This window comes from Mustela putorius, unplaced genomic scaffold (assembly GCF_011764305.1).
Source record: "Mustela putorius furo isolate JIRA1106 unplaced genomic scaffold, ASM1176430v1.1 tig00003836_pilon_pilon_pilon, whole genome shotgun sequence".
Lineage (NCBI taxonomy): Eukaryota > Metazoa > Chordata > Mammalia > Carnivora > Mustelidae > Mustela > Mustela putorius.
In genome coordinates this window covers 22,656,365-22,674,728 of record NW_025421989.1, presented here as the reverse complement: position 1 = coordinate 22,674,728, position 18,364 = coordinate 22,656,365, and positions in this window count along the sequence as shown.

Genomic DNA, 18,364 nt, shown 5'->3' with positions numbered 1-18,364 from the left:
TCAGAAATATCTTGTTCCGTTGCAAGGAACAGTTCCACTGTTAGAAGTTGAATCAGGTCATTGTAACCTGATGCTATTGTATTAATCTGACTTTTTTTTCCCTACATGCTCATTAAGCAAACTTTGCCTGTGAATTGGCTTTTCATTTAAGTTTGCTTTTAAAATTTTTTTTTAAAAGATTTTATTTATGTATTTGACAGACTGAGATCACAAGCAGGCAGAGAGGCAGAGAGAGAGAGAGGAGGAAGCAGGTTCACAGCCGAGCAGAGAGCCCGATGTGGGGCTCGATCCCAGGACCCTAGGATCACGACCTGAGCAGAAGGCAGAGGCTTTAACCCGCTGAACCACCCAGGCATCCCTAAATTTGCTTTTAATTTAATTTAATTTAATTGATCCATTTGGTTTATTTACATTCCCTTTCATTCACTAAAAATTTATTACAGCTTCAACACACAATGTAATATTCTAGGGCGTAATATTACAAGTGGTGAATAAAAGTGGTAGTTTCTTCACTCATGGAGTAATAATATAGCAGAAAAAAGTGACAGTTGACAAGTCAATACATAGATACATCATATGAGGCAGTGATGAATATTATGGAGAGAAATAAATGTACATAAGTAGATACAGACTGCATGCTTTTATTTTAGATAATGCATTTAGGGAAAGTCCCTTTTTTTTAATGGGATGACATTTAAGTAGAGGGCTGAAGAAAAAGAGAAATGGAGTCTTGCAAATATTTAAGATAAGAATATTCTCTATAGACTCACGTTCAAGTGCAAATGCTTTAAAATAGTAGCATAAAAAATAATTAATTAATTAATATTACAATATGAATGTTTATGGAACTTTGAGGAGGCCACTGTGACTGAAGCAATATAAGTAAGCATTAGGGAGAGTGTAAGCAATGGGACTGCAGGAATCAAAGGCCAAATGAAGAGCCTTGTTGAACATCATAAGGAATTTTAATGTTTATTTCATTCTCTGTGGACTGGAAAGCCTTTAGAAGTTTGTGAGCAGAATAATGTCATTATCTTCCTTTTTAAAAAGATGGCACTGGCTGCTGTGAGAATACGATGGAGTGGAAAGAGAGCAGAAGTATTCAACTGTTGCTGTAATGCAGGTAAGAAATTAAGGTGGATTAAACTAAGGTGAGGATAGTGCGGGTGGTGAAAATTGGTTAGCCTTGGAATATACTTTGGAAGTGGAAATTACAGCATTTACTGATGAGTCAAATCTGAGTATGAGGTAGAATAGTCAGGCTACTGGCAAAAAAACATATCATTTGGACAATCTGAAGAAGCTCAGTAAGTGGGCTTGTTATTTACAAAGGTGAGAGAAGCCTGTAGGGAAATCACAAGGAAAAGATCAGGACCTCAGGGCTATTGTGAACAGGATATTATAGCCCTAGGCCTAAAGGTGGGGAGGGGAGATAGCAGTTAACCTAAAACAGAGAGAGTGGTGTGCAGAGTGTGATCTGACAGGAGCTATCATTAGCCATCTTCAGTGCCCTATAAGGAGGGAGCCAGGGAACCAAATTCTCCAGATTTATTCTTCTCCTTCTGCTCACCGGCTGGTACTTCCCACCAAATCATGTGGAGAAGGTAGGATTCGGTAACTTCATTGAATGTATTTGTTTTAACGATATGTGTGTGTGTGCGCGTATGTGTTTGTACATGTGTGTGAGAGAGACAGAGACAGAGACAGAAAGAGACAGAGAATGTGTGGAGTCTTTGGAATTTTCCAATTATTAGATCATGTCATTTACAAACAGACAATTTTACTTCCTATCCAATTTGGATGCCTTTTATTTCTTTTATTTTTTGCTGCCTAATTTCTCTAATAGTTCCAGTCCTATGCTGAGTAGAGCTGTCTAATGTGTGCATCCTTGTCTTTTTCCTGATCTTAGAGGAAAATCTTTTAATTTTTCACCATTGAGTATGATGTTAGCTGTGAGCCTTTCATATATGGCCTTTATTGTGTTGAAGCCGATTTCTTCTATACCTAGTTTGTTAAGAGTTTTTATCGTGAAAAGGTATTAAATTTTATCAAATGGTTTTTTGCATCTATTGTGATAATCATGTGGTTTTCATCCTTCATTCAGTTAATATGGTATATCATATTTGTTTATGTTGAACCATTCTTGCATTCTGGAGATAAATCCCAGATGATCATGGTGTATGATCATTTTAACATGCTATAAAATTTTGTTTGCTAGTTTTCTACAGAAGATATTTGCATATATCTTCATTAAGAATAGGGATATTGGCCTTGTTTTTTTCTAGTGCTTTTGTCTGGATTTGCTATCAGGGTAACTAACTATTAACTATTAACTAATTATTAACTATTCAAAAAGGAAATGAAGAAAATAATCTCATTTGGGGCACCTACGTGGCTCAGTTGGTTAAGCTTCTGCCTTTGGCTCAGGTCATGACCTCGGGGTTTTGGGATCAAGCAGGAGCCCTAGTTGGTCTGTTGGCTTTCTGCTCAGCCCGGGAGTCTGCTTCTCCCTCTCCCTTTGCCTCCTCCTCCTGCTCTCACTTCCTCTCTCTGTCTCTTATAAATAAATAAAATCTTTTCCTTAAAATATTTTATTTATTTATTTGACAGACAGAGATCACAAGTAGGCAGAGAGAGAGGAAGGAAGCAGGCTCCCTGCTGAGCAGCGAGCCCGATGCGGGGCTTAATCCCAGGAGCCTGGAATCATGACCTGAGCTGAAGGCAGAGGCCTTACCCCATTGAGCCACCCAAGAGCCCCTAAATAAATAAAATCTTAAAAAAAAAAAATCAGTGATAACTCCCAAGTGTTTACGAGAAACAGTAAGTGGATGGTGGAGAAATTTACTGAAATGAGGTCTAGAGAGATGGGAGTGGAAGAATCAAGAGTTTTGTTTTATTTATGTCAAGTATAAAAATATCCACTAAACACTGAGACAAAAAAATTAGTTGACAATTGGATAGAGTTGTTTGATGTTTATAGAAAAGATTATAAATATAGAAATAAATTTGGAAGTCATTAGTCACTGGTAATAAAGAAAGTCACCTAGAAAGTGAGTAGACAGTGAAAAGAACAAGATCTGAGGGTTAGGCACTGGAGTATTTATTTTAGGAAGAAAAAGAGAATCTTACCATATGGAGCCAAAGGAGTGGCCAGTTATGCAGGAGAAAAACACGAGAATATGAAGGAAGTGTAGAAACTATTTCACAAGGAGAGAAGTGATCAACTGTGAAAGATTAGGGCTGAGAACTGATCATTGGATTTGGTAACAGGGTGATAACACATGACTTGTCAGAGCTGTTTTATAGCACTTGTGAGAACAAATGCTTGACCAGAGAAGTCTGGGAAGAGAGGAGAAAGAAGAAGTGAAGACAATGGGTAAAGAGAGCTCTTATAGGGGTTTTTATTGCATAGTAGAGAAAAGAATTGGAGTTCCAAGGGGGAATGGAGTCAAGAGAATTTTTTTTAACTTAGTTATCAGTAACAATGATTTAGTAGTAAGGATGAAAATTGCTAATGCAGGGAAGACAGAAGAATTTTCAGGAGGAAAGTCTTGAGTAGAAGAGAAGGAATAAGATTCAATATGCAGGCAGAGGGATTGTAGCAGAAAGGGGACATAATATGTAGCACAGAGGCAAGTAGGTTGTTAGATTTGGTGATGGAAGAGTGTACATACTTTATTCTAATTGGTTCTGTTCGCCTAATGAATAAAGAAAGAAGGGTTTCTAAGAATGGAGAAGATTGAAACTGTGTGGATCTTTGAAGCAGAAGAAGGTGTTGAACAGTCAATTCAGAGAATGGGAGAATGTCCAGCAAGGGAATGGGGAATTGTTGCCTATGAACAAAGAAGGTTCACTTGTGATTTTACACCATAAAAGGAAAAAAAAAAGAGACAGCATGGTTATTTGTTTTTCTCTATTTCAGACACTCAAGGACAGGAGTAGAGTAGACAAATATTTGGATTCAAACTAAATTCTGAATTCTTTTTCTAGTTGAGGATAATGGAAAGTTGGGGGGGCAAGGGAGGTTAGATTCTACATAGTGATATTATTGTAATAAACCATGGAATTTAGCTATTAAAAAAAAAGGCGATTAAGGACAAGACGGGAATAATGAAGAGGGAAAATTTGATAGGGTCAGCAGATTGGAGGCCCCAGTGGAGTCAACTTTTGCTATGATCAACAAGTGTGTTCAACTGGAGAGGACTAGAGTTCACTTTTGCTTCACTACTTTATAGCCTGTAAGTATATATGAAGCTTAGAAGGACAGGATACCCAGAGCACTGTAATCTGTATCTAAGCTATTAAAGTAAAAGCAATTTGATTAAAAGATTAAAGTAACTCACTCTAAGACATGGCTGACTGATAAGCTCAATTTTTCCAGAAGCTATTTCCTAAATCTAAGAGGACTTCCTACTCTAGGAGAATTTTTTTTAATTGAATAGTGTTTATTTATTTTTTAAAAATTTATTTATTTCTTTTCAGCGTAACAGTATTCATTGTTTTTGCACCACACGCAGTGCTCCATGCAATCCGTGCCCTCTCTAATACCCACCACCTGGCTCCCCCAACCTCCCACCCCCCGGCCCCTTCAAAACCCTCAGGTTATTTTTCAGAGTCCATAGTCTCTCATGGTTCACCTCCCCTTCCAATTTCCCTCAACTACCTTCTCCTCTCCATCTCCCCTTGTCCTCCATGCTATTTGTTACACTCCACAAATAAGAAGAAATTTTTTTTTGGAGAAACCATCCAGAGCCATTTGAATATCCCAGGACATTTCTGTAGCTATTCTTACAAACCAGCAATATGGCAAAATCAATATAATTCTGAAAGTGGCGGTCAAAGAGAAACCTTTACCTGACTATGTCAGTGGGTTTGGGGATTCAAGAGACAGTCATTTCTAAAATATTGTATTACCCCTCTCATTTAATGGGATTGTCTTGTGTTCTGTGTTCATAGAAATAGCATCCCATTGAGTGACAGACTTGTAAACCAGTATCATGAAGTGAAGTGAATATTAAGATTAATAGAAATATTTCTATGAAGATTTCATAAGGTATTGGCAAAACTTACATTTGTATGTGATTCCTATTCAAATGTTCAGGAAGTCCGGAAACTTCAAGATGCCATTTGGAATCAAAAGAGGGGGAAAAAAAATCTACATTCTGGAACAATTTCCATTATAAACAAATAATTAAAATAGCAAAATATATGTTAATGAAATTATTAACAGAGGATCCCTTGAAAGTAGAGTGACAAGAGAGGCTGTTCTGAGGTAGGCATAGGACTTTGACGGGCCAGGAAAAGATATTTCAGCATAACATTGAAAGAAGAACAACAGAACAGCACTGCCACCTAACATGAATTTTCTTCTGGGTCCTTGTATATGCATGCCCACACCCCTGCCTCATCCTCATTCTGCCTCAGTCCCTTTTCTGTGTGGGATGCTGCAAGGTGAGAAGCCATGAGGCACAGTTGAAGATTAACAGACAGTCTGTGATGGGAGGGAGGAGACAGCATGATAGATTCTAGAAAACGGGAAGTCTTGGTGTGATTGGGGCACCAAATAAGTGTAAACAACAATAAGAGACAAGGCCAGCCTATAATTTGCTATGCTTTATTGTAGCAGTTCTCAAACCTGTTGGCCTCAGGACCTCTTTGCATTCTTAAAAACTGAGAATCCCAAAGTACTTATATCTACATGATTTACATCTACTGATATTTGTCGTATTAGAAATTAAAGCTCAGAAATACTTTTTCCCTTATCTCTCTCTTTTTTAAAAAAATTCCTTTACAGTGTTCCAAAATTCATTGTTTATGCACCACACCCAGTGCTCCATGCCATACGTGCCCTCCTTAATACCCACCACCAGGCTCACCCAACCCCCACCCCCATGACCTCCAAAACCCTCAGTTTTTTTTCAGAGTCCACAGTCTCTCATGGTTTGTCTCCCCCTCCAATTTCCCCCAATTCCCATCTCCTCTCCATCTCAGAAATATTTAAGTAACTAAAATGAGAATAATAAACTCATTACATCCTAACATAAATAATATATTTTTATAAAGGATAATTGATTTTTCCCAAGCAAAACAAATTTAATGGGATGATTGGCCTTGTTTTACAATATAACATTTTTTTTTATTGTCTGGTTTCTAAGAAAACATTTAGATTCTCCTTTCTGCTTCTTCAGGCAATCAGCTGCAGTATCACAAGTTATGCAGTATTTGGAGAACTCAACTGCACATTTGTGAGAAAATAGGACAAAAAAGGCAAATAACATTTTAGGAGTATCATGAACATAGTTTTGACCATTCAGAGCTACTAAAAGGGTCTCAGGGACATCCCCCCACCATGGGTCCGGAAGCACACTTTGACAATTGCTACTTTCTTATAAAGGTTTATAGGGACCAGGTTGGATTCCATCTAGTAGATGATGCATAGATACTTAAATAATTTAAGTAAGGATAGAGTTTCCATTTATAATCATTAATCTCAGGATGGGAAATAAGTTAGATGGAGGCAAGATTAAATGTTTGGAAACTAATTAAATTTGAACAATTTCTGGTATTCTTTCTGGAAGGACTGTTTTGCAAATAGATACGTAATACCAGTGTTAATTTTTTTTTATGTGTCTAGTTTCCTCTACTCAAGAGTAAGTTACTTGAAAGTAGGTACTTCTTTTTTTTTTTTTTAAAGGATTTATTTATTTATTTGACAGACCGAAATCACAAGGAGGAAGAGAGGCATGCAGAGAGAGAGGAGGAAGCAGGCTCCCCGCTGAGCAGAGAACCCGATGGCCCTGGGATCATGACCTGAGTCGAAGGCAGAGGCTTTAACCCACTGAGCCACCCAGGCGCCCCGGAAGTAGGTACTTCTATTGATTCTTTTTAATTACAGCTTTTGGCAGAGTGTACAGAATAGGCACCCAGTAAAGATTTGTTGAAAATAAATGAAAGAAGTAACTTTAAGGGTTATCAGTATATTGCAGATAAATGATGATCTAGGCTTGAACTTAATGGAGGTGGCAACACAAAGTAAATACAAGAAATGTGTTGAATTCACTTTTGACTGACTGAAAATGCTGTTGATCTACTTACTGGACAAGGACTGTGAAAGAAAGATAAGGAACACCATTACTTTGGTCATCTACCTTATGTGACCCTGGTTTAGGGTCAATAGGAGGGATAGAATGGGGTGAGGTTTGAAGAGGTGATTTCTGGTTTCATTTTGAATACAATAAATTTCAGATACTTGTGGAATTTGAGCCTCTCCTGGTGCCTTAGGCAGTTTTAAAGTTACATAGTATCTTATCTAATTAAGCTGAGATCACAGTATATTTTAATATTTGTTTTCAATGCTTTAATATTTTAGTATTTGTTTTTAATACTTTTGAAGTTTTAGTGTTTATTTTTAATGTCTTAGTATTCTAAATAATTAATCAGAATTCTTAGATTTTTGCTGTCCTAACTTTATGGTTCTTTTAGTGGATGCCAATTTACTGCCAACCAAGTGCGATTAATTTGGCTGTTGCACAGTGGTTTGTTTTCAGATCACTACTTCTAAATTACATCCGTAATGTGGGAAGTTGAATTACTTGCATAACTCTGAAGGAATCTTCTGACCTCACTCTTAATGTGAATGTGTGGTAAAAAATAGGAGACAGAGCCTTTGACTTAGTCACGGAAACTGACCAAATCTCCTGTCACATCCTCTTACTTTCAAAGCCCCAACTAGGGTTGATGACACTTCAGAAGTATGCTTACCAGCATGCATGCATTTTTGTAATTCAAAATTCATTAAATAGACATGATGTGATTGAAAATAAAGAAACAGTATGCAAAGAATGTGTTGTGAATAACTTAAAATGAGTTCAGAAGGCAACAAAATAATCAGGCTTCATGTTTTCAGAAGAGTAGCCCCAACAGACAGAAAGAATACTTTAAACACAAAAGGGAGTCACTTCTCATTTCTTTTATTGCTGTTCATTTTTCCATCTGGCCAGAATTGCTTTTTTATCTAGTACTTCTCTATTTAGTATTATTCTATCTTTACATTTTATTTCCAACCTACTCTGTCAGCCTAATTGTTGCCCTGTCCCAGGAGGATGTGAATAATTTTAAAGTTAGAGAAGCATCTGCATAGATAGAAAATAGCAGTCATTTCATTATAATTAGTCTGTGTTTCTTTCATTTATGCCAAAAATGTATCAATATCTCCAAAGAACAGATGACTACTACCTATCTTAAAAGCTGAATATGGACCCAACTCTAATTATTTTCTTTGCTTCAAGTTAAAAACTATTTGGGTTTGCATAATAAGTTCGAGCTCTTGATATATACTGTACATTTCTATGGGTTGCATAATTCCGAGAGCTATAGAATCATACTATTCAGGAAAGTAAAAATATAATTTTGAAAACTAAATTATCTTTAATTTTCATCAATTATTAATCATGCATTTAATAAAACATAATGAACATAGAAAACTGAATATTCATACATCTCACTAAAGATATTTATATAATTTAAATGAATAACAGAACATTATTTCTAAGAGTTTTTAAGGTAGGTATGCATGATAATATGTGAAATAAAGCTATAAGACTAAAATACAAAAAGAGTCTGGTGTAATCTAATGGAATTTTTACCCTCCACCATGATAGAGAATTATGAACATTAGATTTAAAAGTAACCAAAGGTATACTTTATTGAATATATATTACTGTGGGTAGTCTTTCCTCCTGATGTATACTTAAGTCTCTGAAATAGATGGCAGGCCACATTTTATTGTTGGGCAGTCACTGCTCATGTGTAACATACCCCTCTTGCTTTCTTGCCTATGCATTCTAGGGCTAAATCCCAGATGATCATGGTGTATGATCATTTTAACTTGCTATAAAATTTTGTTTGCTAGTTTTCTATAGAAGATATTTGCATATATCTTCATTAAGAATAGGGATATTGGCCTTGTTTTTTTTCTAGTGTATTTGTCTGGGTTTGCTATCAGGGTAACTAACCATTAACTATTCAAAAAGGAAATGAAGAAAATAATCTCATTTGGGGCACCTACGTGGCTCAGTTGGTTAAGCATCTGCCTTTGGCTCAGGTCATGACCTCAGGTTTTTGGGATCAAGCAGGAGCCCTAGTTGGTCTGTTGGTTTTCTACTCAGCCCGGGGGTCTGCTTCTCCCTCTCCCTTTGCCTCCTCCTCCTACTCGCACTTCCTCTCTCTGTCTCTTATAAATAAATAAAATCTTTTTATTAAAATATTTTATTTATTTAATTTTACCTTAATGCTCAAACAAGGTGAGTACTCTTGGGCTTCTTGTCAACATACAGTAAGTAAACAGAGAGTTGATGTGAGCTGCCCAGCAGTGAGTCTATGTACCCCAACAGTGCATAGAAACTGATGTCAGGCCCAACAAAGGCACAGATTCAGTGGTGAAACACAACACCAATAAGAACGATGGCCAGCACTTCTGTAAAAAGCAGGCCCTGGTCTCTGTTTATACGGTTTGTTTTTTCTTTCTATTATCCCCCCCACACACACACACACAGCCAACACACTCTCCATGAATATTGAATTTCAAGATTTAGAATTGGGATGAGTTAGGTGATCCCCACCTTAGCTTCTGTCATTAACCATTTTTTCTAGTCCAACTTTTAATAGAGAATCGTGTTGCAGGGAGTTGGGGAAGTTGGTGGTTGTAAAGTACTGTATTTATTTTTATTTTTTCATTATGTTCAATTAGCCAACATATAGTACATCATTGGTTTTTGAAGTAGTGTTCAGTGATTCATTAGTTGCATATAACACCAGTGCTCATCACCACACGTGCCCTCCTTAATAACCGTCACCTGGTTAAATCATCCTTCCAGCCCCCTCCCTTCTGTTACCCTCAGTTGAGTAGTCCAGAGTCAGTAGTTCAGAGTCTCTCATGGTTTGTTGCCCTCTCTGATTTCTTCCCCTTCAGTTTTCCTCACTTCCCCTGTGGTCCTTCATGCTATTCCTTATATTCTACATATGAGTAAAACCAGTGATAATTATCTTTATCTGATTAACTTACCAGTTAACCAGTTAACTCCAGTTCCATCCATGTTGATGCAAATGGTGGGTATTCATCCTTTCTGATGGCTCAGTAATATTCTATTGTATATCTGGACCACATCTTTATCCATGCATCTGTTGAAGAGCATCTCGGCTCCTTTCATAGTTTAGCTATTATGGACATTGCTGCTATGAACACTGGGATTACAAATTACTTTAAAAATACGTTATATACAACTAATCAATTGTTGAACATTACATCAAAAACAAGAAAAAAATAAGTGAATCTACATTACAAGGAAAGAGGTCAGTGATAGTAGTTGGTTGCTTCCATTCACTTTTCAAAAACGTGAATGAGAAAGCTAGAGTGTACCTGATTTCTATAGCCAATTTTAGTCAAGTACAAGCTGAAGCTCTGAAGCACCATAGGTGATTTTCTTATATGGCTTCTAAATAACCCCTAAAGTCAGTGTCAAAAATGAGACTGTAAATATAGTGTGATATCATATTCTTTGGTATAAATGTATCACTTCGCAGAGTGGCTACTTTGAAAGGTAGTGCTCTTTTGGAACAGAAAAGATTTAATGAGTTTGTTTAAAACAATTAGTACATATTGTCATTCATTTGTGTTATGCCACTTACATTCCAAGGGGAAGTCACTCCAATAGCATGTGTTCATTACCAAGTGAGCTATAAAGAGAGTTATAATCAAAGAAGTCCAGAATAGGGGCGCCTGAGTGGCTCAATGGGTTAAAGCCTCTGCCTTTGGTTCAGGTCCTGATCCCAGAGTCCTGGGATCAATCCCTGCATCATGCTCACTGCTCAGTAGGGAGCCTGCTTCTCTTCCTGTCTCTCTCTGCCTACCTTTCTGCCTACTTGTGATCTCTGTCAAATAAATAAATAAAATCTTTTTAAAAAAAAAGTCCAGAAGAGAGAAGTGTCCCAAAGGTGTGGACAGCTGGGGAAACAACTTCAAAGAGTTGAGGAGCTGACACTAAACAACTGGCAAAAGGAAGAGAAAGAGTCCTCCTGGGAAAGGTTAAAAAGCTTCAGGATTGAGAATACACAGAGCTTGTTTATTTTAGAACATGAACAGACACATTTTCATCAAGCTAATGATTTATGTATAAGGACAGTAATAAAAATCATTTGAAGACGAGATTGTCCAAGGCTTATTAAATAATCTTGAACTGTGGGGAGAGAGTGCACTGTTATTGAACACAAATGTCATAGGTGCTTGACCATGGAACATGTTTGTTCTGAGTGATGAGTTCCCTTTTCATATGAACAGGAGAATTGTGGTAGGCAGAATAATACCCCTGCCCTCTAACCTGTGAATATATTAATTTACATGGCAAAAGGGAATTTGCAGACGGGATTAAATTCAGGATTTTGAGATGAGGAGATTATTCTGGATTATCCAGATAGGCCCAGTGTAATCTTAAGGATCCTTCTAAAAGAGAGGCAAGAGGGTCAGAATCAGAGACAAAGAAGTAATGATGGAAGGAGAGGTTGGGTTATGTGGGACCATGAGGCAAGGGATGTAGGCAGCCTCTAGAAGCTAGAAAAGAAAAGGAAATATATTCTCTCCTATGGCCTCCAGAACAAATGAACACCTGCCTACCCATTTTAGGCTTCTGACTTGCAGAACTATAAGATAATAAACTCGTGTTGTTTTAAGCCACTAAATTTGTGATCACTTATTACAGCAGCAATAGGAAAGTATTATAGCGATGCATGTGTTATTGCATGCATCGCTATAATACTTTAATGATAATTAAATAATAAAATAATAAATAATAATGCATATTAACCTCAGCAAGGTACTTCACAACACCTTTAAAATACTTCTGAGATGAGGTGGAGAAGATAAAACTATGCAATAATGTGTGCTATCAGATCTGAAACTGCCACAATAGATACACTCAAAACATGGTATTTAAAAACATGGAATCCAGGGGACCGGGTTTGAATCCTGATCCTGCCCTTTTCTAGTCATAAAATCTTGGAAAAGCTATTGGATATTTCTGTGCTTCTGTAACCCTATAAGAAAAGTGGGATTAATTATTGCAACTATCTCAGAGAGAATTATATGATTAAAAAAATTAATACACTTGATATTCATTAATTAATATTATATAAATTAATACTTTTAAAATGCTCAGAACATTTCATGGTATGTAGTGCGCACTATGTAAAGGTTTTATTATTATTATTAGTGCCAGCCTAAAGTAAATTTTGTAGTCACAAGGTTCAAGCCTCTGTTCTTGATTCTAAACATTTCAGCACTAGTGCCAACAGTTTGAATAATGACGTTAAAAACCAGTGATATAAAATTGAAAGCTAAAATCGAAGGCCAGGCTAAAGCCAATGGAATGAAATATATTTAGACTCAAAAACAAAGGTTTACACTCCAAATATTCACCAGCATCATAATATATTTACTTTAAATATCTGAATATCATCTTGTGATCATATTCTACAGCTTGAATTACAAATACAGTTAAACTAAGTTTTTTCAAAAATAAAATGTGCAGTTTTATATATCATATCATAGGACTAAACTAACAGAACATCCATTATCTTCCTCCCTGCCCTAACCAACTCCCTTGTCCAATTTGCTGAAAACATCTGGCTTATAAAGACCTAAATGTTGGCAGGTGTCACAGGGAAGGAGGGTCAGTTCAACTTCTAAATCCAAATAAGGATTATCTGATATGTTCCTTAATGTTTGTTTTACCACTGCCATACACAGACCTTTTTGATAACTAATCTTACAATTTTATAGCTAATACCTACAAAAGTCACCAGTTAAAATCTTCAAGGAAGGCTGATCCATTCCTGCAGTGCTTAACCCAACCATGGAGTCCTCTGTTTTGGGTACCCATGGATATACTTCTTAGGACTCAATGTTTTTCATTTCATACCCAGCTAGGGGTACAGCAGCAAAATTGGTTTAGGACAGTGATTGAAAAAAATAATTTAAAAATATCAGCCATCACTTGCCTAGAGCCAGGGTCATGGGCAAGGATTGAGTGCAAAGTAGCATGAGGGAAATTTTGGAAGATGATAGAAATAAGCTATATCATGATTTCTGTGGTAGTTATATGACTGAATACATTTGTTAAAATTCATCACACCATAGACTTAAAATGGATGATTTGTATGGCATATAAATTATACCTCCCTAAAGCTGCTTTCTCCCATTCTCCTTTGTTATCTCACCCTAGAGAACTGAAGCCTCCTCATTTTCATCTCGCTAAACCTGAAGTGTGTTATAGAACTCTCTTTATATCTCCAGGGAGCTTTATATTCCACCTATTTTAAAACTTATGTTTTAATTCAAACTTAATAAGTTACCCTTTCCATGGTTATTAACTCAGACAATTTCTTACTCTACCCCCTTTATATAAATGGAAGCATGCTCTTTACACTTTTTTCCAAATATTTCACTCTACAGAATATTTATCGAATGCCTACTAAAAGGCAGTATTATAGATGCAACAAATAAAAGAGCGAGGAAGACAAAAACCCATGTCCTGATATACTGATATTAGGTGATAATGCTAAGTAGAAAAGTTAAGCAGGAGATGAGGATAGGAATGTGGGGTTAGGGGTTATGGTTTTGCAAAGTTTGGACAAAAGAATACATCACGGAGAATGTACTGATTGAACATAGACTTCAAGGAGGAAAATAACTAAGTTACATGGATATATATATATATATATACACACACACACACATATTTAAGTTACATGGCTATATATATATATATATATATCCACTTAACTTGGTTATTTTCATCCTTGAAGTCTATGAATGAATATGTATACTCATTCATGAAATCTGGAATGAGGGGAAACATTAAGTATGACTTTTCTGAGAAGAGAGGATGCTTGAAATGGTTGAAGAAGCACAGAAGTCAGAATTCAGCAGAGGCCATTCTGAAAAAAGGCAGAAGAGATAGAGATGAGTTCAGGCAGGTAGCAAGATGCTAGACTATTCAGAACCACATGGCCCATTTGAAAAGTCTGTGGCTTTCCCTTAAACATGGTGGTGATATTTCTTGGCAAGAAAGCAGACTTTGGTAAAAAAAAAAAAGAAAAAAAAAAGCTATGTGTGAGTTCCTTATTAGAAGATGTACCTCAGGAAGCCTCAGCGAGGAGGAGAGGAATCCAAGCAGAGAAGAAAGGAGAGGGAGAAAAAAAAATGTTATTGAACTGGCCACTACTACAAGTGACTGGTTGCTCCATCCATAGGCTCATCTGAAAACTGTCTTAAATGTTTCTCAGACTCATTCATCTGGGGGATAAAAGTGAAATGAAAGGACATACATGTTCGTAGATTGGAAAATTTCTTAATGAAAATGTGTCCATTTTCCTAAATTTGATGTATAAAATCAATATAATCAAAATAAAATTCCCAGCGTGTGTGTGTGTGTGTGAGAGAGAGAGAGAGAGAGAAAGGGAGAGAGAGAGAGAGAGAGAGAGAGAAAGAAAGAGAGTAGGGGTTATGAGGAATGTGGAAATTGAAGAATGCTTCTAAGGTTTATAAAGAATTCAAGTGTAGCTAAAACAACTTTGAAGAAGAACAAAGTTGGAGAATTAATACTCATAGATAATCAACATTATGATTAATACAGTATGGTGTTGGTATGGAGACAGACAAATAGATTAGTGGAACAAAACAGAAAGGCCAGAAGCATAACCACACACATAAGGACTGAAATTATGAAAAAGTTCTCACTAAATATGTCATAGGAGAATAGCTTCGTGTGCTTGGGGAAATGGGAAGATTGTTCCAACTATAAAGGAAAAGATAAACATGTTGGGCTATTTTAGAAGTAGGAACTTCTCTTCATGAAAATACACTTAAGAAACCAGTATATTTAAAATCTGTGTAACTGACCAAGTAATGTATACACAATACACAAAGAAGATCTGTAAGTTAGTAAGAAAAGATAGTGAAAAAGAGACAAGAGATTTTTTAATAACCTTCCTAAAGGAGAATACAAAAGTAATTTGTAATGCTATGAAAAAATTCTCAAATTCATTAGTAACCAGGGAAATTCAGATTAAATCTATAATGTATATGTTCACTAGAATGAATTAAAAAGACTGAAAATGTCCAATATTATTGGCAAGGATGTGGAGAAATGGAGCTTTCATCTACTTCTTATTAAGGTATATGTTTATAGAGCTTCTTTGGAAAATTATTTGGCAATATCTACTAAATCTGCAGATATGCACATCCTCTGATCCAACAATACCACTCTTAAGTACATACACAATGGAAAGAGGCATATATGTTCACTAAAAGACATAGGAAAGAAAGTTCACATGAACTGAATAATATTATTATTCATAATATCCCAAAGTTAGAAACAAACCATATATCACTGACAATAAAATGGGTAAATGAGTCATGTGTTCATACAATGGCAAAGGAAAAGGGACTGCTACTACAAAAACACATGGTAAATACAACAAACACTGATAAATATGACAAACTCTTCAAGCAAATTAGAAGCCAGATGTACAAGAATATATACTATGTGATTCCATTTGTAAAATATTTCAAAACAGGCAAATAATCTTTTGTTGGAAGTCAGGATACTCATCGTCTTTTAGGAAAAGGCTGGGAATATGATGGGGCCTCTGAGTAATGGAAACATAATTTCTTGGTCTGTGTGCTTTATGTGGATGTGTTAATTTTGTGAATGACTAATGCTGTTCACATGGGATTTGCTCAGTTTTGTATAAGTAATACTTAAATTTTTAATTTTATTTAAAGTTTGTACCTACCTAAATGCATTTTTAGAAATACATGAGATGACATATGTCTCATTACTGCCGTGAAGGAAGTACATAATTGATATTAGCTAATGGCATAAAGGAAGGGGCTACATAATATTTGAGCTTAAGTAGGACTGTGAGTTAGTCTGTAAAAAGAGAGTTGTTAAGAACTGATCCCCCAAGTTTCATACATATTAAAAATAAAGTAAGAGGAGCACCTGGGTGGCTCAGTGGGTTAAAGCCTCTGCCTTTGGCTCAGGTCATCATCCCATGGTCCTGAGATCGAGCCTCACATTGGGCTCTCTGCTCTGCAGGGAGCCTGTTTCCTCCTCTCTCTTTCTCTCTCTCTGCCCGCTTCTCTGCCTTGTGATCTCTTCTCTTATTTGTGATCTCTGTCTGTCAAATAAATAAAATCTTTAAAAAAATAAAGTAAGAGGTTATGAGAACTGATAAAGGAGAGAATATCATTTAGCTACCCCCGAGAAAACTTATTTTGGAGGGTGGGAAAGGAGAGAGATGTCCTGAGGGCCACTGGCACCTGATGGCCTGTGGTCTCTGTGGTGATATTGTTACCAAGTTTGGTTAGACTGAGTCAAGTACACAAGCAGAAGGTAGCACTATATTGACTTAGCTAATACAAAACCACTAAGATAGGCTGCTAACTCATTCTTGTTCTTTTCAAAAGTAGCTACATTATAGATGGAAAATAAGTGGAAAGGACATTTATATTCACAGTATTTTATTTTTCAATAAAAATAAAAGGTTCCAATTTATATTTATTAATATTTATAGATATTTACTTTATCTTATATATTTACACTTAAAAGATTAACAACATTTTGTTGTGAGCAATTTCATAGAATATTTCATATTGTTCCTATAAATTTATTTTAGCATTAAATTTAGTTCATTTATGATAATTTGAGTTTGCAAGTTATATTATTCTATCTGTAACACTACCAGCATGTACATGTGTGTCTGTGTTTTTCAGCGGCATTTAAAATGCAGTGCATGATCTTTATAAAACATAAAATCTGATAATAAAGAGTTAAAATGTAAATATATTACCTTGTTGAAATGCCAGCATCTACATTCAGCAGGTCAAATTTATTATTTATAATTATTGCAGATAAGTCTGGTTTTGGATAGAGAAAAACAAAATTTTCAGTCCTGGCTACTATTTACTCACTGTAGTCTTCATTTGAGGATTGCTGAGCTGAGCCTTCATCTTAATAGTAAAGAGTGTTTTGAAGTATTTTAGAAGAGGAATGCATCCCTTAGACAGTTTGTGTGTCCTTTAGAAATCAGATTAGTATTTGATTGCATTTTCCTACATATTACAAATTTAACTGTCATAGGATGAATCTGGCAGGGCTACTGAAAGATTCTAACTTGATCCATGCAGTTTGTCCTTGTGGATGGAGTCTTTCTGTCCTGCAATTTGCATGTGGTACAAGTTATTATCATGTCTCTTATTTTTAAAAATAGGAGTTTCAAACATGGAATCTGAATGCAGTATTTGGTTTGAATCCTATAACAATATTAATATTTTGTTTCCCTTACTTAGTGTTAAATATGTTTTAATATTCAAGGTGTTACTCCATTTTCTCAGGAACAGAGTATAGGGGCGCCTGAGGGGCTCAGTCATTAAGTGTCTACCTTTCGCTCAGGTTATGATCCCAGGGTTCTGGTATCCAGCCCTGAGCCCTGCATCGGGCTCCCTGCTCAGCAGGAAGCCTGCTTCTCCCTTTCCTGCTCCCGCTTCTTGTGTTCCCTCTCTTACTGTCTCTCTCTGTCAAATAAATAAAACCTTAAAAAAAAAAGACAGAAAGAAAAGAAACAGAGTATATACACTTACTTATTTCCAAGATGGCTCCTTTTGGATAAACTATTACTTGTTTTCTCCCATTTTAGAGTATATGTGAGATGGGTTAATTTAAAATAGATATATACCTATAATATGCAAGCACATCAACTCTATTTAGTTAAAATTAGGCAACAGTCTATCATGTTGTTAACAAATGTGAATATAGTTCTGTTATTTGGAGAATCCATTCTTTTGCAGTGGGGAATTAAACATGCTTACATGTTTTGTGTTTTTAAAAATGAATGAACAAAATGAATTTTTATAACCTGCTTTTCTGTTTCCTAACTTAATACGTTCTTTCAGTTAGTAGGCAGATAACCTACTCAGTTATACTGCAATTATAGCTGGAGTAAAAACTTTTTATTCCTGGTTCTTCCTAGCAGAAAATTAAACAATTTCTATATTCCAAACTGTTATAAACTCAGTTTCCAAATAGTTTATACCAGCGAAGAATACAAGGGACACTATTCCTCACAAAAAGATAGACATGATCATTAATAGAACACTCTTGTCTTATATTTGGGAGACATGTAAATCCTCTAATATCAAATTTATCAATAACTTCTTTATACATGTAACCCATATGACTTAAAATCAAGTAGAAAAAAAATCAGTGTAAATTATTATTTGAAATGTATTTCAAATTCAGAGAGCAGG